Source organism: Dasypus novemcinctus, chromosome 10 (assembly GCF_030445035.2).
Source record: "Dasypus novemcinctus isolate mDasNov1 chromosome 10, mDasNov1.1.hap2, whole genome shotgun sequence".
NCBI lineage: Eukaryota > Metazoa > Chordata > Mammalia > Cingulata > Dasypodidae > Dasypus > Dasypus novemcinctus.
Genome location: NC_080682.1, coordinates 95,224,623 through 95,252,088, shown reverse-complemented (window position 1 = coordinate 95,252,088; position 27,466 = coordinate 95,224,623). Strand labels below are relative to the sequence as shown.

The following is a 27,466-nucleotide window of genomic DNA, read 5'->3' as shown; positions in this document are numbered from 1 at the left end:
GCTGTACCAGCACTTCTGCTCCATCTCACACATATGTCCTCATAGAAGATCCATTATACAAGATGACAAGGGGAGAACGATCCTAAGATTAGCTCATGAGTGGTTAATAGTGGGTGAAAACCTTATTGTTTCTGGCTGCACAGAAACAATCTTGGAAAATGTAGGAAGGGAAAAACTTCCTATTGAGCAGAACTTTAGGGACTGTATGTACCTGTCATCTAGTTCATGTAAAAATTTAAGTAGTTCCAAGTTAGAGTGTACAGGGGCTGACAAGACATGACAAATATTTGGCAAGTTAAACAAAAATATGAATAGACAAATGTACGAAGATCGGTAAAAAGTGGTTTATGTTAGATACTTTTGCATGACATATGGTAGTGTGAAATAAGTGTGAATACTTTCTTGTTGAATATTAATTCCCACCAGATGAATCCTGTGAAATGTGTGGAATAAAAGAAGGAATAGAAGAGACAAAATGAGTTCCAAACTGGATGCCAGCTGGCCTCTGTTATCAAACACACCAGTGCTGGCACATAAGCTCAAGACAAGAACAGGGTAGCCAAGATGGCAAGGGTGGAGGCAATGCATGGGTGCCCAGAGCACAGAATCTAAAATAAGCTCAACACAGCTTCAACTGTGGACAAATGATAAACTGCCAGTAACCAAGAAAGTCACTAAGACACTGATATAGTACCATCTCTCAGGGAGTAAAACAGACTTACTGGTGATGGCAAGTTGACTACATTGGGCCTAACTAGTTGTAAGGTCCAATGATTCATTGGTACAGTTATAGACACATATTCAGGGGCAGATTTTACTTTTAGGCCCACAGGGCTGAATTCAGTGACTTACTGCTCTAGGTATATAAAACTTTGCACACTTACAAAAACTTAACTACTGTTGGGTGTCATCTAAGCTATAGTAGACTCTGGAGCACCATCTGAGACCTCAAGTGAAAATAAAACAACTCTCTAGACCCAGTCCAGTTTTCTTCCCTTCTCTGTGACTAATAACATATCTAGCTGCACTCTTTCATTAATCTCCTGGCACATAAATCTCTATCTCAGAGTTTGCTTCCCTGTGAATCCAATCTGTAGAAGTAATGAAAACACACAAACACACACAAAACAATGTAATTGTACAATAAAGTTAACTGAAAGAGCCTTATAATTTTGGAGATAAATAGAAAATATTGTTGATGGTGTTAGAAAAAGAGAAAATGGTATTCAGCTCATGAAAGTTTCATTTAGATTCATATCTGACTTGGCATATCTCACAGATAAAGAAAAAAGAAGATAAATTAAATAGAAAGGGAAGAAAATAATTCTTGGTATTGAGATATAAAGTAAAGACTATCAGATGGTATTTCATAGATGTGAAATATCCCTAACTCAAATAAAATGCAAAGTAAAATTTATGGTAACATTTAATTAAGCATAGGGATAAAATAATCATATAAACTAAGAATCATATTTTCTGTGTACCAAAACATTTGAGTCCAAATGAAATGCTTCCTTTGTTTAGCTTATTACTAAGAAAAATTCAATTGTTTTCATCAAAGTTTAACTTTTTAATCTTTTAGTTGTTATACTTTAAATGGAATTTTCTTGTGTTTTTTTTCTTTTTTAAATAAGTGATTGAGAGAACATAAGTCTAATCAATTTATTGCTGTTGAAGACATAATGTACTGGGTTGATAATGCTTGTTTTTATTTTCTTATATTATTATTATTCTTTTAGATTAGTGGATCACCCAGAAAGCTACATTAAATAACATAGGAGATTCCCATATAGTCCACACCCCCATCCCACTCCTCCCATATCAACAAACTCTTTCATCATTGAGGCACATTCATTGCATTTGATGACTACATTTTGAAGCACTGCTGCACCACATAGATAACAGTTTACACTGTAGTTTACACTCTTCCTCAGTACACTGAGTGGGTTATGGCAGGATATAATAATGTCCAGCATCTGTCCTTGCAATATCATTTAGGACAATTCTGAGTTCCAAAAATGCCCCCACATCACACCTTTTCTTCCCTTTCACTGCCCTCAGCAACTACCAGGGCCGCTTTCTCCACATCAGTGCTACAATTTCATATCTACGTGTATGGGGAAACAAATTAGGATTAATGAATTCTTTATGTATTTGAGTTCATCTAAACCAGTAAGTATTGAACTATGCATCAAAGTGTTTCTAAAAATTACTAATCAAATAGAAAAAAATCTTGGTTTACTCATCCTAGATCTGAATAAAGTAGTCAGGGAGAGCCTTTCAAAGGATATGAAGAAATAAATGAAATTAAGATATGAAAACATGTATTCTATGTGTCTCACAAAAAAGTGAAAAGTTTAGCTGGGAATATTGTTGCAGGATTTGTCACACTGAAGATGATTTGACTAATTTCCTATGAGAATTACTGACAAGCTTAACATAGTTTGCGTGTAAATAGAATCAGATCTCTAAATTTGGGAAGCAGAAAATTTTGAAGAAAATCAACAGAACAGAAGCTGAAAGGACCAAAATGATGAAGAAGCTAAAGTATATTTGGTGGTTCCAAAATAAGCTGAAGATCAGCTGAAACTGATCTTCCCTCTGTGTCAACTGCTTCTATTCTCTCCTAGAGGAAATTCTGGCAAGATTATGATGACTTTTGATTCCCATTTCTTATTCTTCTTCTACTTCAAATTCCTATTGTGAATGCCATCCCCCATGAAAGGAAGTATTCTTAAATTTCCCAATGTCTCAACATTCATTGAATATTCTTTGGTTGAATATGAATTAAAATATAAATTAGAAACCAGAAAGAGAGATATCCAGTTGAAAGATAGCAAGAGCATAATTATTTCCTAGAATCAATCACTCTTTATCATGATTAAAGATAACTATCTCAACTCCCCATAAAAGGAAAAACTTTAATGCAGGTATCATGTCTATTATTACCTCCCCCCTCAAGCAGACACAACAGATCTGAGGAGTCTCTACTCACAGACCCCCTGATCCTAGCTCTCTCTCTTTCTTTCTCTTTGTTTCACTCTCTTTCTCTTTCTTTCATTCCTGATACTCTTTGGGCCTAAGTCTCCAAAATCCAGCACCCAACATGGGGCCCAAAGAAGTGAGTCTTCCAAATCAGTACTGGGAACTGCAGAAAAGACCTCGTCGACTCAAGTCTTCAAGATTAAGTAAGTAAATAACATTTCCACGAAGTCATCAGGGTAATGGATAATTAAATGGGACTTGTGGAAGCATATTCACAGGTGTTAATAACTTTACTAAAAGTTAATGGGGTGCCTGTAAAAAGCTATGAATTACTAGAATTGTTTGCTTTAATAAAAAAGCATTGTTGCTGGCTTTAGCCTCTGGGGCATAATGTTTTAAATTTAAAGCAGTGGAAATGTGTAATGAAAGCTTTATGAAGAGCATATCAGAAAAGGGAATTCATTCCATTATCAGTATGGGCCTTATGCCACTAGGTAGTGGCAGCTGTAGATCCTTTACAGTCTGAAGAAGGAGAGAAAAATGAAATTACTATATTTTCTAAGCTCATAAGTAAATCTGAAATGAAAGAAAGTAAATTGGAATAAGAACAGGAGCTTGAGGGGAATGGGGAACCATCAGGTTTTCCCCCTCATCCTGATACTAACACTTTCATCAACAAAAGCTCAGTGAAGTGTCCTAATGAAATATCTTCTGTGTATCCAGTAAAACCTTCTGCACCTACTGAATTGCCTTCTATACTAAGCCTAAGTTAAAAATGTTTTTGGATGTTATCGATGCTTTGCCTTATGTTAAACAATTATTTGCTTTCCCAGTAACAGTACATGGGATACTACCAGATACAAATAATCCACAAGGGGGTGTTGAGTTTCATCCTGAGCCTTTTAAACTACTGAAAGATTTAAAACAGGCAAAAATACTAAATAAAGTCCTTGCTAGTGAAATCAGGCTTGTAAAAAACTCTCTGTTAAAGTGTTAAGTAAGATAAGGAAACTATTCTGGCAGCAAGTCTGCAAACCCCTTGCTGTCTACATGACAATGTAGCTGTGGGCTAGTGGGGTTAATAGAGTTAAGCCACTGCAAAAAGAAAAAAAAAAACATGGCAACATTAGTGTTCTGTTTTGTTTCCATGCTAATTCTGATTGGGTCTATTTAACCAAGATAATAAAATTAGTACAAAATTTTTATCAAGGTGTTAAAAGGAATTTTCAGTTTTAAATCAATAGTTTACTCCCGAACTTCAAGTCTCAGTATAGTCTTACAGAGTAGTAATCCAAAAATGTGTGTTAACTGTCTGTCTAAACTACTAAATAAGAGCTTAACTACATTTATACTGTTCAAGTTATCTTAACTGATTGCTGATAACTAATAAAAATGTTTCCAAGCACAAGCTTGCATGTTACAGGCAACATGGATTCCGGAAGAAATCTTAAAAAGTAAATTCTAAGATGTGATTTAATGGAGAAATAAAAAGAGCTATACCAAAAAAGTAAGAATTATGAGTCAATTGTAAACTGTATGTTTCTGTTAATGTGTTGTAATTGTTTTGTGTTTGTCTGTTTGTCCAATGTCAGTGTATATTTTGATACCTCCAGATGGTAATATAAATAAATAAAAATTTCTAAAAGGGCTCTATTCAAATGGCCAAAAATTAAATAAGTGCTTATATTAATACATAAGTTTAAATGTTAATAAGATCGCTACAATGATAAAAATTGTAAATCTTGATTAACAAAATTACTATAAGTCTTTTCATAAAAAACAGTTTTCGCCTAGATTGAAATGAAAAGTTTATTTTTCTTCACTAGATAAAATGAAGGATGTAAAACTTAAATGAATATTAAAAATAGTTAAAAGTTGTGGGAATCCTGACTGAAATTTAATAAGTTTTTTCTAAAAGGTGTATTTTGTCCTAAAATAGAATTTTCATAAACTCTTGGGACTTAAATGCATGTGGCAAGTTGTAGAAGGTATTGTGGTAACTTTAAGTAAGGGAATGTGTTCTCTGAAGGTAAAATTTGTCTTAAAATTATAAATAATTATAAGAAGTTTAATGAAACACTGTTTAAATTAAGGTATTTAAATGGCTAATTCCAAAAAGTCATTATTAAACAAAACATGAATTGATAATACTAATAATAAAAGGTAATTTTATAACAGGAAAACTTCTTGGTAGCCAGCCTCCTCTGCCAACTTGCTTCTAGGGGACTGTTTCTGGTATTGCATGCTACTAAGTATTTAAAGTGAAAAAAAGTTCATTATTTTAACAAGCTTGTTTAGTGTTGATGGCAATTATATGTTGTAAAAAGTTTGCCTGGTAACTTAGTATGTGGGATTTATGGAATGTGTTTTTATTGTTAAGGGAAGAAGAGAGGATTTTGTCCTAAGATAAAATGATTGATTATTGGAAAGAGTAGAGTGTGGAACAAAACCTAGGTGAATACTGAAGGTGTAAAAGGTTCGTGGTTGAGAAATTTTTATGATTAAAGTTAAATAAAATTTGATGGGTCTATCTATAAAGTTTTAAAAGCTTTAGTATCAAGTAGTATGTATCAAAGTTAAAAATTTTGTTCTTTCTCAAAGTGTCTCAAGTCATTAGTCTCTTTTGGTAAAAGTTTCCTGAATAATTGGTACACAAAGAAAGTCTGTTTTATCAAAATTGCTTCTTGTGCTTTAACTTCATCATTTCCTCAGTCTTTGAAGAAAAAAGGGTCTTATCTCTTTTAAAAGAATATAGTGTTCAAAACTGCTTTCTCAAAATAAAGTCCTGAAAAGTAGCTTTCTATTTCAAACTGTTACAAGAAATTTGTTCTTTTACCTTGAAAGAAAAATTAAAGTAATAGTTGAGTTCATTTAATATGTTATAAGTTAAGTGGAAGGTGTTCAAAGTGTTATAAAATTAACAGGATTTTTTTTAACTCTTTGTTAATTAAACTTGTATGAGTAAAAGTTTCATATGTGTGCCTAACAGTGTATAAATTTACCAATATTTCATCATAATATTAAACAAAAGTACAATGTGTTTAATTATGGTTTTAATTATTATAAAAAGGTATGTGTCACAGAAACAACCTCTTATCATAAATTAAAGTAACAACATTGGAGTGTGCAGCAGTCACAAATATTGCTAGTTTGTTGCAAGAAGTTAATGTCCAGCTGTGTCACTATCACTTTGTTTTAAAACTGTGCTAAGACTTTCTTTAATATTTCCTTAGGCAAATCAAGCCAGCCTGCATTCTCCCACCTGTAGAAAAGTCAACAATAGGCTTTTGCAGTGCTTCCCCAATGCTGTGTGCATAGCCCAACCACCTGTCCTGGTATGGTGATAATAATCTAGCTGTGTGAAAAAAATCAGTTCCCTGAAACTCTACTGATGACATTATGTTAACCAATAATCCTTTTTACAGAATGAAAAGACAGCAGAAACAATAGTATCTTATCTTGAGAGCCTGGGGTGGGCAGACAGTTGGGATGAGCTGTGGGTCCCTGCTGCTCTAACAAATTCTTCAGTGTCTAGTTGGGTAAAACAAAATTATAACATCTGCTGTAATTGATAAAGTACAATGTATTCTCATGTTAATGTAGTTTGTAATATTGTTGGAATACTGAGTCTTTGGTCCCTCCCTTAGCTCAAGTATTAAAACCATCATCTGTATTAATTTGGAAAAGGCCATGGAAATAGGAAAACCTACATCAAGCTGCTTTAAATAATAATAAAGGGAAGCTAAATTGTGGACATTAACTTAGCCTATGATTTGGATGTGGCAAGCACCAATATTGGCTTTAGGTGGGGTTTGTGGCAAAGGCAAAATTCTAAACAAGTATCCCTTGGATTTTAATCACAATTCTGGAAATAGGCCAAAAGTACAATATAAAAAAGCAATTGTGTGCAGCATGGGAGGTCCTGCTAAAAGTAAAAGACTTAACCCAGTAGTGTGGTCACTCTGAAAACTGCCACCATTCTTATTGAGGGGTGGATTACAAATACTAAAAGCAGGATGAAAATAATGGACTATTGTAAATCACCCTCACATCTATGAAAAAACATCCAGGATACCTGCTAGTAGTAACAGGTGACTTTCTGTCATGTCCCTGCCCACTGCACTAACATCCCTTTTAGGACTGTTGAAGCAGATGTCTTTGTGAAGATCCAGGGCCCTACCACTGAAACCTGAGAAAAGGCAGAGTGGCTCCACCAGAAAGGTGAACATTGATCGAGAAACAATAGCAATGGCCAGAAAAAGAAAAGGCATCTGAATACATGTGAGAGTGATGTGGATTTGGCAGTCGTCTCCTGAAAGTCAGTTATTGCTACATATGACACAATACTCCTTAAAACAGATTAGATGCTGTATTGGATGGCTTATTATAAGCATTTTGGGACTGATTTGGAATCATTACAGCTGCTGCTACTGCTGCGGTAGCTTTACATGAAAGTACAAACACAACAATATGTGCATGATTGGTATAAAAATGCTAGTGATTTGTGGCATAACCAAAATCACATTGATAAACAGTTAAATAATCAGGTGAATGATTCAGAATCAGCTGTTTTGCATATTGGAGATCAACTGTATAGTTTAAACTTGTTAAGGGGGATTGAAATGTGATTGGAATGAAAGCAACTTTTATATTACTCCTCTTGCCTATAATTCATCTGATATAAAATGGAAAAAAATTAAAAATCATTTGCTAGACCATAAAAGTAAAAAAAAAAAAAAAAGAACACACAGCATGATTCCTCACAAATAGGAAGCATATAACAACTGATATTGGAAAGAAGGAAGGAAGGAAGGAAATAAGAAAGGAAGGGAGGGAGGGTGCAAGGGAGGAAAGGAGGGAAGGATGGAGAGAGGAAGGAGGAAAATAGGTAATCAAAGTCAAAATTGTACCAACATAGATAGGTGTAACCTTCCTGGACCTAGATTTCCATTAGAAATTTCACTCAACGAATATTATGAACTCACAAAAAGAATTTCCTGGGGGAAAAAAAAATGCGAAGAATGTGAACACAGGTATCATTAAGGTAAATGCTGTATATAATAAAAGGGTGTTTATGAAAACAGTTTTTTTTTTCTGAAAATAGAAGTAGCAAGAATATTTGAAAAGAATGGACTCTGCGTAGGAACAGGTTTAAGTGGCTTTAGAAATTTTGCAAACACGCAGAGCAACAAAGGAATTCAGCACACATTGGCGTGCAATTATCTGCTTGAGTCCCTGCTTTTCAAACTTTTGGGTATATACTTAAATCCAAGTATTGCCAAGCTATATGGTCATTTTATAGTTAACTCCCTGAGGAACTGCCAAACTATCTTCCACAGCAGTTGTACCATTTAAAATTTGCAACAGCAATGAATGTTTCTATTCCTCCACATCCTATCCAAAACATAATTTTCTTTCTGTTACTCCTTATTACTAGCCACTCTAGTGGATGTGAAATGGTATCTCATTGTGGTTTTGATTTGTATTTCCCTAAAGGCAAAGGATCTTGAACATATTTTCATATATAGCCTCTTTGGAGAAATATCTATATAAGATTTTTGTCCATTTTTTAATTGTGTTGATTGTAATTTTAATGTTGAAATGTAGGATTTCTTTATCTGGTCTGAGTATTAAATCTTTATCATATATGTGATTTCCAAATATTTTCTCCATTTGAGAAGATGTCTTTTCATTTTCCTGATAAAGTTCTTTGATATGCAAAAAATTTAAATTTTGATGAGGTACCATTTATCTACTTTTTCTCTTGTTGCTTGTGTTTTGAGTTCATTCTAAGAAACCAAGGACTAACACAGCATCTTGGATAAGCCTCCCTGTATTTTTTCTGGGTGTTTTATGGTACTGATTCTTATATTTAGGTCTTTGATTCCTTTTGACCTAACTTTTGTATATGGTATTAGATATAGGTCTAATATATGATATAGATATAGGTCCCTCTTCATTATTTTGCATATGTATAGTCAGTTATGCCAGCACCATTTGTTGAAGAGACTATTCTTTTGAAATCGAGAGTACTTGGCAGCCTTGTCAAAATCACTTGACCATAGATGTGGGGTCTATTTCCAAATTTCAATTCAATTCCATTGGTCTATATATCTTTGTGCCAGTACCATGCAGTATTCTAGACAGCTACAGCTATATATTGCAGCTTTGTAATAAGTTTAAACTTAGAAAGTGTGAGTCCTCCATCTTCATTCCTCATTTTCAGGATGATTTTAGCCATACAGATCCCCTTACCTTCCAAATAAATTGGATGATTGCCTTTTCCATTTCTGAAAATAGGCTGCTGGAATTTTGATTGGTATTGTGAGGAATCTATAAATCACTTTAGGTAGAATTGACACCTTAACAATATTTAGTTTTCCAATTCATGAGTATGGCATGTCCTTCCATTTATTTAGATCTTCTTTGAATTCCATTAACAAAGATTTGTAGTTTTTCATGTATAAGTCCTTTAATCCTTGATTAAAAATAATTCTAGAAAATTTGCTCTTTTTATTGGTATTGTTAAACATTTTTATCCTTGATTTCCACCTCAGACTGCTCATTACTAGTATAGAAACAATACTGCTTTTAGCATTTTGATTTTGTACCCTACCATTTTGCTGAATTTGTGTATTAGCTCTAGTAGCTTTGTTGTAAATATTTCAGGACTTTCTATATATAGGACTATGTATCTGCAAAGAGGAAAGCTTTACTTCTTCCTTTATGATTTGGATGTCTTTTTATTTGTTTCTTACCTGTCTGCTGTGACTAGAACTTCCAGTTCAACATAGAATAACAGTGGTGAACATTCACAACCTTGTCTTGTTCTAGATCTTGGAGGGAAAGCTTTCAGTTTTCACTATTGAGTATGATATTAGCTGTGTTGTTTCTTTCATATATGCCCTTTCTCATGTTGAGGAAGTTTCCCTCTTTTGCTACTTTCCTGAGTATTTTTATCAAGAGAGGATGCTGGATTTCATCGAATGTCTTTTCTGCATTAATGGAGATGATCATACTGTTCTTTCTCTTTGTTTTCTTAATTTGGTATATTACATTTTCTAATTTTGAACCATCCTTGCACACCTGGAATAAAACCCAGTGGGCCATGGTGTATAATTCTTTTAATGTGCTGTTGGTTTCGATTATGTTGAGGTTGTTTGGATCCATGTTAAAAAAGAAATTGGTCTATGATTTTCTTTTCTTGCAGTATATTTATCTGGCTTTGGTATTAAGGTGATTGTTACCTAATAGAATGAATTAGGTAGTGACCCCTAATGTTCAAGTTTTTGGAAGAATTTGGACAGTATTTATATTAATTCCTCTTGGAAATTATGGTAGAATTCACTGTGACGACATCTATTTGGTCTTGGGCTTATCTTTGTTAGATAGTACATGATTGATTCAATTGCTTTACTTGTAATTGGTCTGTTGAGATCTGTACTGTAGGTTATTCATGTCATTCTAGAAATTTGTTTTTTTCCATTCAGGTTTTCTTATTCATTAGCATTCAGTTGTTCAGTGTATCCTCTTGACATCCTTTTTATTTCTGTGTGGTAAGTTGTATGTCCCCCTCTCATTTCTGGATATGAGTATTTACATCTTCTCCCTATTTTTTTTTTTTTTTTTCCTTTTTCAGCCTGGGTAAGGATTTGTGAATTTTATTGATATTTTTCAAAGTTCCAGATTTTGTTTTTTAATGCTTTCTATTTTTTTAATTGCTATATCATTCATTTCTGTTCTAATATTTGCTTTGCTGTTCCTCTCCTTTGCTTTGGGTTTAGTTTACTGCTCTTTTTCTAGTACCTCCAGCTGTGATGTTGTCTTTTATTATTTTAGTTCTTCCTTTTATTTTAAGAAATTTTTTCAATATATTTTTATTACAGAAGTTGCAAACTCAGAAACAATCATGCACGTGTATAGAATTCCCATATAACACCCATTCACCAACACACCACACCATTGCAGAACATTTGTTACAAATTATGATATAATATCATCAAACTATTATCACTAACTATGGTCCATAGTGTACATCTGGCATATTTTTTCCATACCCCTTTTTATTAAGAAAATGCATCATTGGCAATGATGCAAGAATATTATAGTATTGCTGTTAAAACATTTAGGGCTATAAATTTCCCTTCCCATACTTCCTTCGCTGCATCCCATAAGAGTTGATAAATTGTGTTATCATTTTCATTTGTCTCAAGCTGTTTACTTATTTCCCCTGTAATTTCTTCTTTGACCCACTGATTATTCAAGAGTTTTTTAACTTCCATATATTTATGGATTTTCCAGTCCTCTACCTATTTATTATTATTATTATTTTTTAAAGATTTATTTATTTATTTATTTAATTTCCCCCCCTCCCCCGGTTGTGTGTTCTCTGTGTCTATTTGCTGCTTCTTGTTTCTTTGTCTGCTTCTGTTGTCCTCAGCGCACGGGAAGTGTGGGCGCCGCTATTCCTGGGCAGGCTGCACTTTCTTTAGCGCTGGGCGGCTCTCCTTATGGGTGTACTCCTTGTGCGTGGGGCTCCCCTATGCGGGGGACACCCCTGCGTGGCGCAGCACTCCTTGTGTGCATCAGCACTGCACATGGGCCAGCTCCACACGGGTCAAGGAGGCCCGGGGTTTGAACTGCGGACCTCCCATGTGGTAGACGAATGCCCCAACCACTGGGCCAAGTCTGTTTCCCCTAGTTATTATTTTCAGTTTCATTCTATTTTGGTCAGAGAAGATGCTTTGCTTTAATTTCAATTTTTTTAAATTTAGTCAGATTTATTTTGTGAGACAACATGTGGTCTACCTGCAGAATGATCCATGTGCACTTGGAAAGAATGTATATGTTGCTCTTTTGGGGTATAGTGTTGTGTACAGATTGGTTTGGTCTAGTCCATTTATATTATTCAAGTTCTGTTTTTCCTTATTTATCTACTGTCTAGATATTTTACCTTTGATGAGAGTGGTGTGTGAAGATTTGTTAGAACTTCTTTGAGTAGTTGTTCCAAGGCCTGTGTCTCCTCTGAAGATTTAATTTCACCTCTTGTTTGTTCAATTTTTTGGAAGACTTGGAACAGTATATCTCCTAATGAAAGTATACTTCCTAAATTTGTCTCTTTCTCAGCATTTCATTACATCTTCCTGTTTCTTAATATGGCTTGTAATTATTTGCTGATGTCTATTAACCTGATTATTTGATATGCTAACTTTGAAAGTAAGTTTCACCCTCTTGGCTAGGGTTTTACTGTAGATTAGCAAAGGAAATGCAATTTAGAATTCATGGTACTATTGTTCTAAGCACATTAATTGGATAAGATTGTGAAACTGGGGCATATTTTCTTGTGTTGCAAAACTCTTGTCTAAAATAAATTTTTTTCTGATGTTAGGGCCTACAGTAACAATGAAAAATGCAACTGAATTCATCAAATCTAAAGTTTTAAACTTTTTATATGCTAATTTTAAATGGTATTCTCTCAATTTTGTTTTAATAAGTGATTGAAAGAAATTAGGTCTAATCAATTTTACACAGTTGAACACTAATAGTGCTGGTTAATATATGACCTTTAATTAATATATATCTATGGATTTTGGAGGAACTAACTAGATTTTATGACTCTATAATAATATTCAGTAGACTAATCACAAAATTCTCTAGATGGGTAGGTATTGACCTATGCATGAAACTGCTTATAAAATTACTAATAAAGTAGAAAAAAATATTGGTTTAACTTTCTAAACATAAATAAAGTGATCAGGAGAACTTTTCAAAGAATATAAATCATGAAATAAAGTCATGATAATGAAACATGTGCCCTATGTGTCTGGCACAGTGAAAGAAAACCTTACTGGGGAATAGAGTCATAGGAGATGGCAGGACCAAGGTGAATTGACCAAGTCTTGTGAATAGATGGAATTACTGAGTGGTTTGCAAAGTTTGAGGGCAAATGCAACCAGATCTCTAGTTTTGGGAAACATCAAAATTTGAAGGAAATGAATAGATATATAGATGCAAGGACCAAAATGATAAAGAGTCTAAATTTTATTTTGTGAATAAAAAATAAGCTGAACAAGATCTTGAAGAACCACTGAAGCTGATCTTCCCTCTGAGTCACTTGATCCTCTTCCCTCACAGAGAAACTGCTGAAAAGAGCATTCCTAGTCTTTTCAGCCTTGCTTTTTATTTTGTTCTACCTCAAATCTATTGTGAATACCCCAACCATTGAAAGTATACTTCCTAAAATTGTCTATCTTTCAACATTTCATCAAATAACTTTGAGTTGATTACATAGATAGATAGATATAAGTATCATTAAGGAACTATTTCAATTTCACAAAAAGAACAGGAAAAGGCAAGTCAACAAGCTATGGAAACATTCCATCCTGGTACTTTTATCTCATCTAATTCTAACTTATAACTCAATTGTTCCTCTAATGTTCACAGAAAAGCACAGATGAACAGAGATTCTTTAATATGACATAATCAAGTTTTCCTTATTAATGAAAAAAATGAAGAGAAACAATGCTTAATCATATTCATATCTCACAAAACAAAATATATTTTCTTTACTTTTGGCATTAATATATTCCCAAGTTTGCTATGTTAAAAAAACATTACAATACTGTTGTTAACTATAATATATAAATTAAGTTAGTTATATTTTTCCAATGGTTCACAGTAATCTTTACACCTTATAGGAGATGACCATTCCTTTATATATATTATTAGCCGCAGTCTTCATCTACTGCCAAAATCATTGATATATATTCCCTGTATTATCCTCCAGCTGTCCTCAAACTAAGATACTTCTCCCTTAAATTCTCATTTCAGTCACAATCATGTCCTTAGATCAAGAGTGTTTGTTACATTCATTACAATGGTTATTTAAACTTCATTAAACTTATTTTTTAAAAACTCTAGAAACCAGAGAGGAAAATATCATATGCAAAGATAGCATATGCACAGTTACTTCTTCTTTTGTTAAATATTTATTATTTCATTTTATTTTTAAAGAGGCTTTAGATTCTATAAATGATACATCAAAAATATTAGGGAAGTCCCAGCCTCCTTCCACACTTTTCCCCACTAAGAACATCTTTCATTAGTGTGATACATTCGTTACAATTGATGAACACATACTGCAGCATTGCTACTAAGCATAGTCAATAGTTTACATTATAGTTTACACTTTGCATACATATTTTTATAGGTTTTTGACAAATTGTATAATGCCCTGCATCCATCATTGCAATGTCATTCAGAGCAATTTCAATATCCCAAAAATGCCCTATGCTACTAGTTATTTTTCAGAATTTATCACTCACTACCATCTCACCTCACATATTTGGATATCATTTTTTTCTGTTTGTAAGTATATTTTTTATTGAACTATATCATTCATACCTGAGCACATAGAAACATTAGTTGTATAGTGAAAGTTGTGAACTTACCAAAGAAACATGCGTAACATAATACAGGTATCCCATACATCAGCCTCCACCAGCTCCTTACTTTGTGTTTGCTACAAACTAGGCAAGAGGATGGAGCGATTGATTTAAGGAAGGTATTATGACTACAGTTTGCTTCTTCATTTTTTGTCCAATAATATTGTCAGCATAATTTCTTCTTTTGAAGGAAGACAGGAAGGAAGGAAAGAAGAGGGAAAGAAATGAAGGATAGAGAGGTCTGGAGGGATAGGAGAGGGAAGAATAGGTATAATATGGGGGCACTTTCAGGATATTGTTGCTTTGCATGACTTTGCAGTTATAGATACAAGCCATTGTATATTTTGTCATAACTTAAAAAATTTTGTGGGACAAAGTGTAAACTGTAAAGTAAACCCATGGTTAGTAGCAATGCCTCAATATGGGTTCATCAATTATAACAAATGTACCACACCAATGAAGAATGTTGTTAATATGGAAATTGTTGGAGGGAGAGGAGTAGGGCATATGAGAATCCCTTACATATATATTTTTATGTAGCATTTATGTAATCTAAGGCTTCTATAAAAATTAAAAAAAAAATTTAAAAAGAGGAAATAAAGGGTGGTTTGGAGAAATTATTACTAGAAGTTACAACAACCTGGAGAGAGCTCAACATGCTAGGACTTGGACATGTCTATTGGGATTTGTCACACTCAGGATATTACTAACTTTACTAAAAGATTTCAAGAAAATAAAACAGGAAGGAGGAATACTGCTAGAGACCAAAGGGCAAATACTGTTTGTCATAAGAGGGTATTTATGGAAACAGAATTCTTTAAAGAAATACCAAGAAGAAACAGAGTTAGGAAAGATACTGATTTGAAGGAAATGGAATTTTCATAGGAAAGAGGTGTGCGTTAAAGTGGCTTTAGAATTCTTGCAAACAAGAAGTGCAACAAGGGAACTCAGCTTATTCAAGGAAAACTTGTGTGCATAAACTTCTGTGCCTTTAGCCTGTGGGGAAAGATAATAGGGGAGAGTGTGGAGATGAATGCATACATAGGAATTATTTCAGAGATTTGAGATTTATGGATAAACCCATGAGGGCTAATTTAAAATCTGCTGAGTCCCAGAGAGTACTGATGAGAGACTACAAAAATGCCCCATGCTGAGTTCATAACTCCTCCTCCTCCTCCACAGAATCATTGAAGAATATAAAAACAGATGTTAGCAGTTTTGTTCTCCAATTTACACTAAATAAATTTCTACTTTATCTTCGAGTGCCAGAGATCTTGCTATGAGTTTTAATGGAGAGTGAGCACTCAAACATGACTGAGGGACCTGTGGAAGAGGAGGAGTATTTGTATGCAGTGGTTGAAGAGCTACCTGAGAGAATGTCCAGAGTATAGGTTTGGCAGATGGCTCCACCATCAAATGCCTTTCAATTCAATTATTGAATACTGTTACAGAGAATGCAAATAGAAAGAGGATGCATTGCAGAAAGGAAAAAGTATGGGTATGATTCTGGAACCCCAGAGGGAGGAAAGAATTAATGAGTAGAACATATATGAAAATGGACAAATACTTCATGAATCTGGTAAAAGAAAAAATATCTCTCAACAAACATTATAGAATTAGCCTCACTCAGTATGTCAACTTCACACTTATATTTTTCATTTCCATCTTCCCCATAATAATCAATCCTTTCCATTAAGACTGTATTCATTTGCTATTAACTTTCCCAATTATCACCAAGCTCCTTGTAGCATTCAGGTGAGGCTCACATGTGAGCCTCTTTCTTTGGAATATGTCAAACACTGTGATAACTCTTAAAGGACGCTTATTCCAATTCTCACGAATTGTGAGAAAAACTTTGCTCCTCCTGGAAAGAGTCAGTGGTTTGTAGATGGGCAAGTCACAGAATTGAACATGGGGATAAGACTGTGGAAATCAGAGTACTTAATTGACAGAATATCCTAAATGAAAATTGGTGGGTAAAGCTTTCCTCAGAAAATAGAGCCTCTCCTGACTTCATCATTTCACTTGAAATTGAGCAGCATTAGCAAAGCTGCTTCCTTTCTTACTGGCGTATTGATGACATTCAATCTGTATTTACTTGACAAAGGAATTAATGGATATGATTAGAAAGCAATTTATTGGAGAGTCAAAGAAAGAATGAAGTAGCCCACCTATATTCTTCAGCGTGCTGAAACATTTCTCTAATATATAGAGACTTTCTTGATTTAATTATGTAATTTTTAAACGTGGTTATAGTTAGCAAAGAAGACTTTTAGAGAAAGGCACAAGTCATAGTTTTTGAAAATTCGTTCATCAATAAAGTTGAAAGTGATTCTTCATTTTGCCCATACCCTTTGAATCATTTCTAATTACCCTGAATTGTCCTCTGCCTAGCTACATATTTGACTTCTTTTAAGTAACTTCCCCAAAGAGACCTATGGATGAAATGGTAATGAGATTCAACAAAGTGTAATTCACATTTTGAGTATAAATTAACAATTTGCTTTTAATAAAGGAAACATAACTGTACAAAAAAAAACTACAATTTTGTTTTTGCAAAATTACTTACGCCCATGCTCACAAATTATCCAATATTTCTAGATATCTGTATCTCATTAAAACTGATATGCCAAAATAGGCTAAATGTTAGGTTAATGGTAGTTCTGAAGTTTAAAATAAGAAACAGTCTCTATTCTGGCTTAGTTGGCCATTTTGTAACTTTTCCATATCATGCAGTTCTCCAGAAATGAGTCCTCTTGGCTCACACACAGCAATATGTCATTCATTGCTATCTTGAGGTTGTTTTCCTCTTTTCATTATGCAGTATGGATTAAAGAATTTCAACTGTCTACATTTGCTCTTTTAAATACACCAAGATTTTAAAGAAGAGCTCTGTTAGAACTATAGGTGAAAGAAAGTACAGTATAAATTAATATTTAAAATATAACAAAGTACTCTGGCTCAAACTCAAAATAATTATTTTGAGATATTTTATCTGAGGCCTCTTCCTTTACATTCATTTCAAGGATCTCTAATTGTAAGTAGATACAGATGATATAAGTAGTTACAGATATAGACTTATAAATATGTTAGACACTTGGATATCAATTGGTCAGAGCTTGGAAATTTGTAGTTCCAGACTGACAATTCCTAGGCGAAAGACAATTGGGAATAATAGATTACAAAAGAAATAGCTGGAATGTGATTTTGGAGAAGTTCATTGAAATATGTTTAAATGCAATTTCCAAGGAAAAGGAACACCTCTAATTTTTCTTGTTCACAGGTCTGGAAGGAAATTACCCTTCAGGCTAACAGATTTGTGGTGTGCCCAGGAGATTTTGCTGTGCTAAGGCAGCTGTCCTGCCATGCACATAACGTCTTCTTAAGGCACAGTGACTGTGGATACCACCACTGAAAGCAAAGATGTGTCTAAGGGATCTGCTTTTTCCATCAATAATATGAATAAAATAAAAATGTGGTCTCAAATTTATCAAAATAGTCCTGCTCACTAGCCTGACTTTGAATAAAAATAAGATGTAGAAGAGCAATGTCATTGCTGACGGAAAAAAAAAAAAAAAAAAAAAATTCACTGCAATAGGGGAACCAAGGGAAACATGTTCATTTCCAACATTACAGTCTTCATGCCTGCTGTGTTGACACTAGTAGAGATCCCAGGACTAGAGTCTGTGCAGTGCTGGATTGGGATTCCATTCTGTGCCGTGTACCTCATTGCGTTGGTTGGAAATTCCTTGCTTCTGTTTATCATCAAATCTGAGCGCAGCCTCCACAAGCCCATGTACATTTTCCTAGCATGCTTGGAGCCACTGATATTGCCCTTGATAGCAGCATAATGCCCAAGATGCTTAGAATCTTCTGGTTCCAGATGTCAGAGATCTATTTTGATTCTTGCCTGCTTCAAATGTGGTTTATTCACACATTACAGGGCATAGAGTCAGGCATCCTGCTTGCTATGGCCCTGGACAGATATGTTGCCATCTGTTATCCTCTACGACACACCACCATCTTCACGCACCAGCAGGTCATTCAAATAGGAGCTGTCATCACACTCAGGGCTGCGGTTCTTGTAACACTGTGCCTTGTACTGATAAAGTGTCAGCTTCAATTTTATCATACAAAGGTCATCTCTCACTCCTACTATGAGCATATGGCCATTGTGAAACTAGTTGCCGAAAAAGTCTGGTCAACAAGATCTACAGTTTGTTTGTGGCCTTCACTGTAGGAGTGTTTGACCTCACATTCATCACCATGTCTTATATCCAAATATTTATCACTGTTTTTCTTTTGCCCCAGAAAGAAGCTAGGTTCAAGGCATTCAATATTGTATTGCTAACATCTGTGTCTTCCTGCAATTCTACCTCCTAGCTTTCTTCTCTTTCTTCACACATAGGTTTGGTTCTCATATTCCCCCTAATATCCATATCCTCTTTTCTAGCATCTACTTGCTGGTCCCTCCATTTCTCAATCCACTTGTCTATGGTATGAAGACCAAGCAGATCTGCATTCATGTGCTCAAAATGTTCTGCTCATAAAATTCACATTTTTAATAATTTTTTTTGTGAACAGTACACATCTTTCAAAATAAAATAAACATCAGATTCCTTGAGTTCTTTGATTTTTCACTTAATGTTTTCTTGAAATTTGCAACTTAGCAGCTTGTTTACATGTCAGCATATTCCATGTTAGCTATTCTTCAATTACTTTATATCTTACCTGAGTACTGAAAGTGAGAAATGTGGTGAGAAGAAAAAAAGAATATATATCTTTCCATTTATACATATTTTTAAGACACTACTTGAGTTTCATTCTCTAGAAACCTTTGCCAGAATGATTCATTTATCATGTCTATCTCACATTAAATTTTAAAACACCCAAAACTATTGCCCTGGAACTCCTAGGTACCGAAGTAAAGAAAAAAAAATCACATCTCTTTGTTCCTGGATCCTAGACATTACAAGAGCTAAGGGTGAGGTTAGGATATTATGTTCTTACATAAAACATCTTTGGAAGGCTGAAGAAATAATAAAGTCTAAAAATTTAAACCTTTATCCACAGACATTCAGGATATTACAGGAAAAAAGTTCATGACAACTCATGTGTTCAATTTCCACATCAGTAGTTTTTCACTATCTATATCATTTACTGTTATATTAAATCAATGAGTGTTTTCAATTCCCTACAGTATTATAAATATTTTTCTAGAGAAAATAATGCATTAGTAATTTCCTCACAGTATTTCTGTTTAATGATCTTGTGGACTTATATTCCTGAAAGAGAAAAGGGGAGAAAAAGACAGTGCAAGAATATGAGTGAGATATGAAATTAGCAAAGAAATGAACCACTGGAATGTAACTGGATGTAGTCAGGAGAATTGCTTTTGTTCTGTTTGTATACTTTTCAGTTAAGTAGAGTGGCCAAGTCACTAATGACAAACATCCCGAAGTAGTTGATTTTGGAGAATTAACTAGTGAATGTGGGTTAAGGAAACTGCACATTTTGTTCCAATATGATTTGAATGTTAAGTAAAATCTGGGGAAACAAGTACATACAAATATGAAGAATATCCTTAAAGGATGTGCCAAGTTGAAAAAACTTTTTACTGACAGGTGAAATAAATTAATGCACAAATCTATGTGAAAGGTACTTGTGTATGTGTGTGTGTGTTTCCACTTGAGATTTTAGCAGCAAAATTTTTCAGTAGGTGTAAACCACATGCTTTTAAGAGAGACAAGATTATTTCATCAATGATATGGAGTAGTTAATCTAGATTATTAACCTGAGAAATTAAAGTTAATGGGTTCTCAAAAAGTTTAGCTGAGTGATCTTTTAAAAATATGGAAAATATTCAACTGGTGGGCAGATCATGCTTTGATTTTTCAAATTTACCATCAGTGTAAGGAATATTGGACATCTTGCCACATAGATGGTAGAGAATATTTCTGATTATATGCTCTGGACCTCATCATTTACCTATGTAGGGATGAACATTTTGTAAATCTAGCGCTATTATAGGCATCTTCTGAGATCATTTTAAGTATCAATACACATGAGGGATGAAAGTTATTGAATTGGAATTTTAAAATGGTGTTTTTATACTCAGATAAAATACTTTTAGTTGGATGATATTAAATAGCATAAGACATAATTTCTTATTGTGTTAAATTAGACATCAGCAATAATTTTCTGTAAAAGACCAACAATAAATAATACAGGCTTTTCCTTCCATGAAGCAATATTTGAGATTATGATATAGGTATTCACATAGTAAAGGAAAAGCACATTTCTATGTAACTGTCATTGTTAAAATTCATAATCTAATAATATAATAGTAATAGTTCAGTGCAGTATGGTTATAATATAGAACTTGAGAAAAATGGAGGATTTTGTTTTTGTTTTGTTGTTTTTTCTTGTTTCTTTTTTCTTGGGTGACATTCAAAGCTAGTTCAGGAAATATTAATTATCCATTTCTAAAAACCATTAATAGGGAAGACGATGTGGCTCAAGTGATTGTGCTCTGGTCTACCATCCAGCATTGAATTTCTGGGGCCTCCTGGTGAAGGTGATCTGGCCCACATGGAGAGCTGGCCCATGCAGAGTGCTGACCTGCACAGCTGGCCCATGAGGCAAGCTGGCCTGAGTGGATAGTGGCACAACAAGATGATGCAACAAAAAGAGACACAGAAGAGAGACAAGAAGAGATGCAGCAAACTAGGGAGCTGAGGTGGTGCAAGAGATTGAGCACCTCTCTCCCAATCCCAAAGGTCCCAGGATCAGTTCCCAGTGTCACCTAAAAAGTAGACAAGCAGGCATAGAAGAATGCACAGCGAATAGACACAGAGAGCAGATTAGGACAGTGGGGAATAAATAAATAAATCTTTTAAAAAAACAAAACATTAATAGCCATTAGACTAAAACTGTGGCAGAGGTATTATTCTGATGACCCACTACAGTTCTACTTGGTGAAGTTTTAAAATATTTCTAACCATTTCTAGTTCTAAAAGTCCAAAGAAAACATGTGGGAATATGAGATATTACTCATGCTGAGAGAGTATGTGAAACCAGAAAATATTTGACCAACTTCATTTAACAGTACTTTAGCGAACATCAATTCATGAGTCCTGATTGTTCAATAATTATGGCCTTCAAATTATCCAGACTATTTCCATCTTGAAGAATATGAATGGAATAAAGAACAAAGTAAATCAATTCAAGGATAAGCAGTAGGACTCCCCACAATCTTCAGAATTAGACCTGGACAATCATAGGGTAAATGATGAACATAAACTTTGGAAAAATAAAATAGACTTTGTAAAGAGTTCTTATAAATGAGTTGTAGAAATTTGAAAATTAACTTCCATAGAGACTGTGTCAATTCAATAAAGACTAAAAGAATTTGTTTCCTTGAACTCTTAACAATATTGCTAATTATGAAATATTTTAACTTCTGATAGATGATGCAAGAAATGTGGTTTTCTTTATAATGTGCACTTAATAGAGAGTGAAATATTTTTCTGCTATGGTATTTATACATAATTTCTTTGAAATCCAATTGTGTTTCTTTTCTAAATATTTTCTAATTTGTGTCTATTTAATCCTTCATGAACTTAAAATTTGATGACTAAATATTGAAGTAACTTTGCTCAAGATCTTTACTCCTCAGAATTTCCAAAAAAAGAAAATATTTGGGTACCACTGGTCTGATGAGGGATTATATCCAGCATATATATATATATATACCCTACATCTCAAAAATAAAAAGGCTAACAAACCAATTAAAAAATGGGCAAGAGATTTTAATAAGCACTTTACTGAAGAGGAAATACAAATGCTAAAAATCACATGAGAAGATGCTCAACATCACTAGCTATTAGAGAAATGCAAATATTAGATGAGATATCCTCTCACACCTACTATTAGACTGGAAGCTATTATAAAAACAGAGAACTACAAATTTTGGAGAAGTGGAGGAAAGGGCATCCTCATCACTTGCTGGTGGGAATGTAGAATGAAGTAGCTATCGTAGAGAACAGTTTGTAGGTTCCTCAAGAAGCTAACTATAGAACTGCCATATGATCCAGCAATTCCACTGCTGGGTAGATAGAAGAATTGAAAGCAAGGACACAAAGAGATATATGCACACCAATGTTATTAATACTAGCAGTGTTATTTACTATTGCCAAAAGTTGGAAGCATCTCAAGTATCCAACAACAGAAGAATGAATAGACAAAATGTGTTATATACAAACAATGGCTTATTACTCAGGTGAAGTACCAACATGGATGAATCTTGAAGACCTCATTTTGAGTGAAGAAGGTCAGTCACTAAAGGACAAATATTACATGACTCACTGATATGATCTAAGCATATTGAGCAAAATCACGTAGTTCTTCTGCCCCTTTTATTTGAACATATAATTAATGCTATACTCATTAAATATTTGTCCCAGAGACATAAATCTTCTAGCTCTTCATATGTTGGTTGGGATCTAAATCTTAGCAGAGTTGCAGCCAATACCTGCTCTCCAGCTCATTGGTCTCAACCAGAACAACTACAAAAAGGATCATGTTGGACAATGTCCATCCCAAAATAACAGAGTATCTAAAATTGTAGGCAAGACAGCTCTACCCATCTGCACTGTGGGATCTAAGACTCTTCTCATTTGGAAGAGGAGTGGGAGTCACTATCCAAAATACTCAAGATTGAAGAATGAACAAACATAAGAGAGGAATACAAATATGGAACAACAAAGACTTATTATTCTGGCAAAGTAAGAACTTATAACTTTGATGTAAAGACAGTGGTCACCAGAGTTTCAGAGGGGAGAGAGAAAAATAGATATAACATAAGACATTTTTTTGGACATTGGAATTGTTCTGTATGATATTTAAGTGATTGATACAAGGCATTATACATTTTGTCAAAAGCAATAAAATTGAGCTGTGTGACATGTAAACCATAACTGAAACTATGGGCCATGGTTAGTCACAATGCTCCAATACATTTTCATCAATCTTACCAAATGTACCACACAAAGGAAAGTTGTTGTTAATGAAGGAAAGTGTGGAAGAAGGAGAGAATGGGATATATGGCAATCCTCTATATTTTAGAGGTAGGATATATGTAATCTATAGTTTCTTTAATAATAAAGGGGAAAATAAGAATTCCCAAGAGAATTTTCAATGAGTCATTGGAATTTCATGTTAAGAGTGATTTCAGACAAACAATGGAGTTTCATTACTAATGATTATTTTTTTATTGACTTTGTAATAATATTACATTAAAAATATATATATGAGGTCCCATTCAACTCCACCCCCCCACCCCACCTCTCCCCCCCCCCCCAGCAACACTCGTTCCCATCATCATGACACATCCATTGCATTTGGTAAGTACATCTTTGGGCACCTCTGCACCTTATTGACCCTGTCATGGTGAGAGTTGATTCTTCTTACTTTTAGTATTGGTTTTGGGGAGAAGGTTCTATAATCTGTTAACACTTCTGACATTTTATAGATGCTTCATCTAAATATTCCATTTAGGAAGAATAATGGACAAATTTTAGCTCATATCTACTTCTGTCTTCTTGAGAAGAGCTGTGCAGCTGTTAATGACAAACTCTCACTTCTTCTGTGGGATCTCTCCCAATATCAATATGACCCTAACCTGATGATCAAGTTGGTCTCATAATAGTGTTCATATGGCAAGCCCATGTGACTTTCCTAATAAACTATGTCCTTACATTTAAACAGTATTAATATAATAATATAATCCTACAACTACAGTTTCTATGTACAACTTATAAAATTGTTCAGAACCCAAGGAAGAAAGCCAGTAACTATTTCTGAGATGCCCATACAGATTTACCATCAAAGTCCAGAAATCACTGAAGAAATTGTATCACAACAAAAAATTCAGTCATACACAATCATTGATACGACAATCTGAAAAAGTTTTTTTAAAAGCGTTTGATTCAAGAAGTCAAACTAATGATGAAATGTTGGATGAGGCACTAATAAACACCTATCCATCATAGTCTAATATTCTGTGTCATTTAGGTGATTACTCTCCAAAGAACACAAGACTGGATGGAACAGAGAAGAGTAACTATATTCATTCTGTGTGAAAGGCTCCGACTGCCATTTCCAGAACCAGTTGCAAAATCTTTATTTATGGTAGACACATTTTTTTAAAATGAAAGACTCTAATGATTACACCAGTGACGTTAACACAATAAAATGCTAAGAGACTTTAGCAAGATTATAAGATATAAGGTCCATATATGTAGTACTTGTAATTCACAAACTATAAAATAATAATTAGGAATTAAAACAAAACATTGATTTCCCATTGAATATGGACACATAAGCTACTTAGGAAAGATTTATTTTTCCAACAATATAAAAAAAAGTATACTATATTGCAAAAACTGAATAAGCACTGTTAAGAGAAGTTAGGCAAGTACTAAAGAAATAGGAAAAAGTATGGAAGTTGTCATAGTATAATTGAGGATACGGCAAAAGAAACCAAGATCTCATTGGAAACAGCACTCTCTGGTTAAATTAAAGGCAATTTGACTATCAAAATAATTAGGAGGATATCAAACTTATCAGAGAAAATCAGAATCCCTGAGTCCCTATGGATGCGAAGGACATGGAAAATAAATGAAGTGTTGAAGGCAAAGTGTGTCCTTTTAATATAATTTCAAATAATAAATAAAGAAGAAATGTTGGATCTAGAAATTCATCAGTAGACTATAAAAACTAATGGGTGAAAATTTGAAGAGAGAATGGTTATTTATACATTCTTAGACTATTGCACTACAGATTATGAATCATAAAGAGAAATGAAGAAGTTTGGGTGTCACCCCATTTACCAAGTAATCAAAATTAAAATCATTACAATTAGTAATCAAAGAAAATGTAGCACTGATGTGGAGAAAGTGGCCATGGTAGCTGCTGAGGGTAGGGAGTGGGAAGAAGAGATGTGATGTGGGGGCATTTTCAGGACTTGGAGTTGTCCTGGGTGATACTGCAGGGACAGTTACTGGACATTGTATGTCCTCCCATGGCCCACTGGGTAGACTGGGGGAGAGTGTAAACTGTAATGTGGGCCATTCACCATGTGGTGCAGCAGTGCTCAGAGATGTATTCACCAAGTGCAATGAATGCCCCATGATGATGGAGGAGGTTTTTGTTATGGGAGGAGTTGGGTGAGGGTGGTGGAAGGTATATGGGGACCTCATATTTTTTTAATGTGACATTAAAAATAAATAAATAAATAAAGACCCCCAAAAATCATTACAATTAGTACAAACAGGTAACATAGCATGCTCTGAGTATGCTGAATATAAAAAGAAACCTTATTATTCCACACACACACAAAAGAATATAAATTATGTGAATCTAATCATCAGGAAACCTCAAGAAATCCTAATAACAGACATTCCAGAAAATAAGATCTAGAAAGAAAAGTAACAGGGCAGGGAAAGAATGGCGGCAGATGAAAGAGGTCTAAAGAGACATGAAAGTTAAATCCACTGTATGATCCTGGATATAAAAAATGAAGTGTCAAAGTACTTATTGAAACAGTAGAACGATTTCCTAATTTTGAATATGGACTATGGTGTAGGTTATAGTATTATTAAATTCCAATTTCTGAACATAATTATAATACTGTGTTTATGGACTAGATTGTTCTACATCTTAGCAATTACACACTGAAATACATAGACACTAACTGGTTCTTTGTCTCCTTCATGCTATACACAGTTCAGAAAAATATCTATCTCTCTGCCATCTATGTCTGTCTGTCTGTCTGTCTATTTATCTATTTATCTATCTACCAAATATCCTATCTTATATCTGCTAGCTGTTTACCTATTACATCTATGTATCAATAGGTATATATGATCCATGATAAAGTAAAATGGGAGCAAAATACAAACAATTTGTATACAAGTGCAAATTTTATGAGGGTTTTGTATATTGTTTCTTGCAAAATTCCATAGGTTTAAAATTATACGAGTATAAAAAGTTTTAAAAGTTAATTTTTTCTCAAAAGATCCCAATTTTGAAAGTGCACTTCTCTACATTCACTTTACCAATGCCAACAACTAGTCCTTTTCTTGGAAATTGACTTCAATTTCGCAATCCACATCTCAGCAATTGCTAAGTTCTAGTGATTCTCTGTTAAATTATTCTCAACTATATTCCTTTTTCTCCATTACTTAATACTTCTTCCCTTTTCAGTCTTTCATTACTAATTATGGGAAATGCATTAGATTTTGCATTTTTCTTTTGCTATCCTTTTCAAAATCTAATCCTCTATTCAAAAGCTTGCTAAAATTAGCATTCTAAAAGTAAAATCTGGGAAACGGACTTTGGCCCAGTGGTTAGGGCATCCGTCTACCATATGGGAGGTCCGCGGTTCAAACCCCGGGCCTCCTTGACCCGTGTGCAGCTGGCCATGCGCAGTGCTAATGCGCACAAGGAGTGCCGTGCCACACAAGGGTGTCCCCCGCGTGAGGGAGTCCCACGCGCAAGGAGTGCGCCCGTGAGGAAAAGCCGCCCAGCGTGAAAAGAAAGAGCAGCCTGCCCAGGAATGGCGCCGCCCACACTTCCCGTGCCGCTGACGACAACAGAAGCGGACAAAGAAACAAGACGCAGCAAAGAGACACCAAGAACAGACAACCAGGGGAGGGGGGGGGGAATTAAATAAATAAATAAATCTTTAAAAAAAATAAAAATAAAAAAAAAATAAAAGTAAAATCTGTTTTTCATATCGTATTAATATTGTTTGCTCTTCAGTGAGTGCTAAAAATCTTTTTTTCAGTCAGTAAGTTGGTCATGTGTCTGTGTGTTCCCACCACTAGGCCATCTAAGAATTTTACTTTTTGCCTGTCTAACTGCTTATTCAGCCTTGAGAAATGAGTTAGATGTGTCCCTCAATTAAGGAATTGTGGTCTTTTCACAGGCTAGATTCTCTATTCCTCCTCCAAGCTCTCAGCAGTTAATACATT

General features: G+C 34.3%; 1 pseudogene; it reads left to right on the top strand.

Annotated features, from left to right (window-relative positions):
• Positions 1-18,043: 18,043 nt before the first annotated feature.
• LOC101444820 (olfactory receptor 52A1-like) lies at positions 18,044-18,979 on the top strand (annotated as a pseudogene).
• Positions 18,980-27,466: the final 8,487 nt, after the last annotated feature.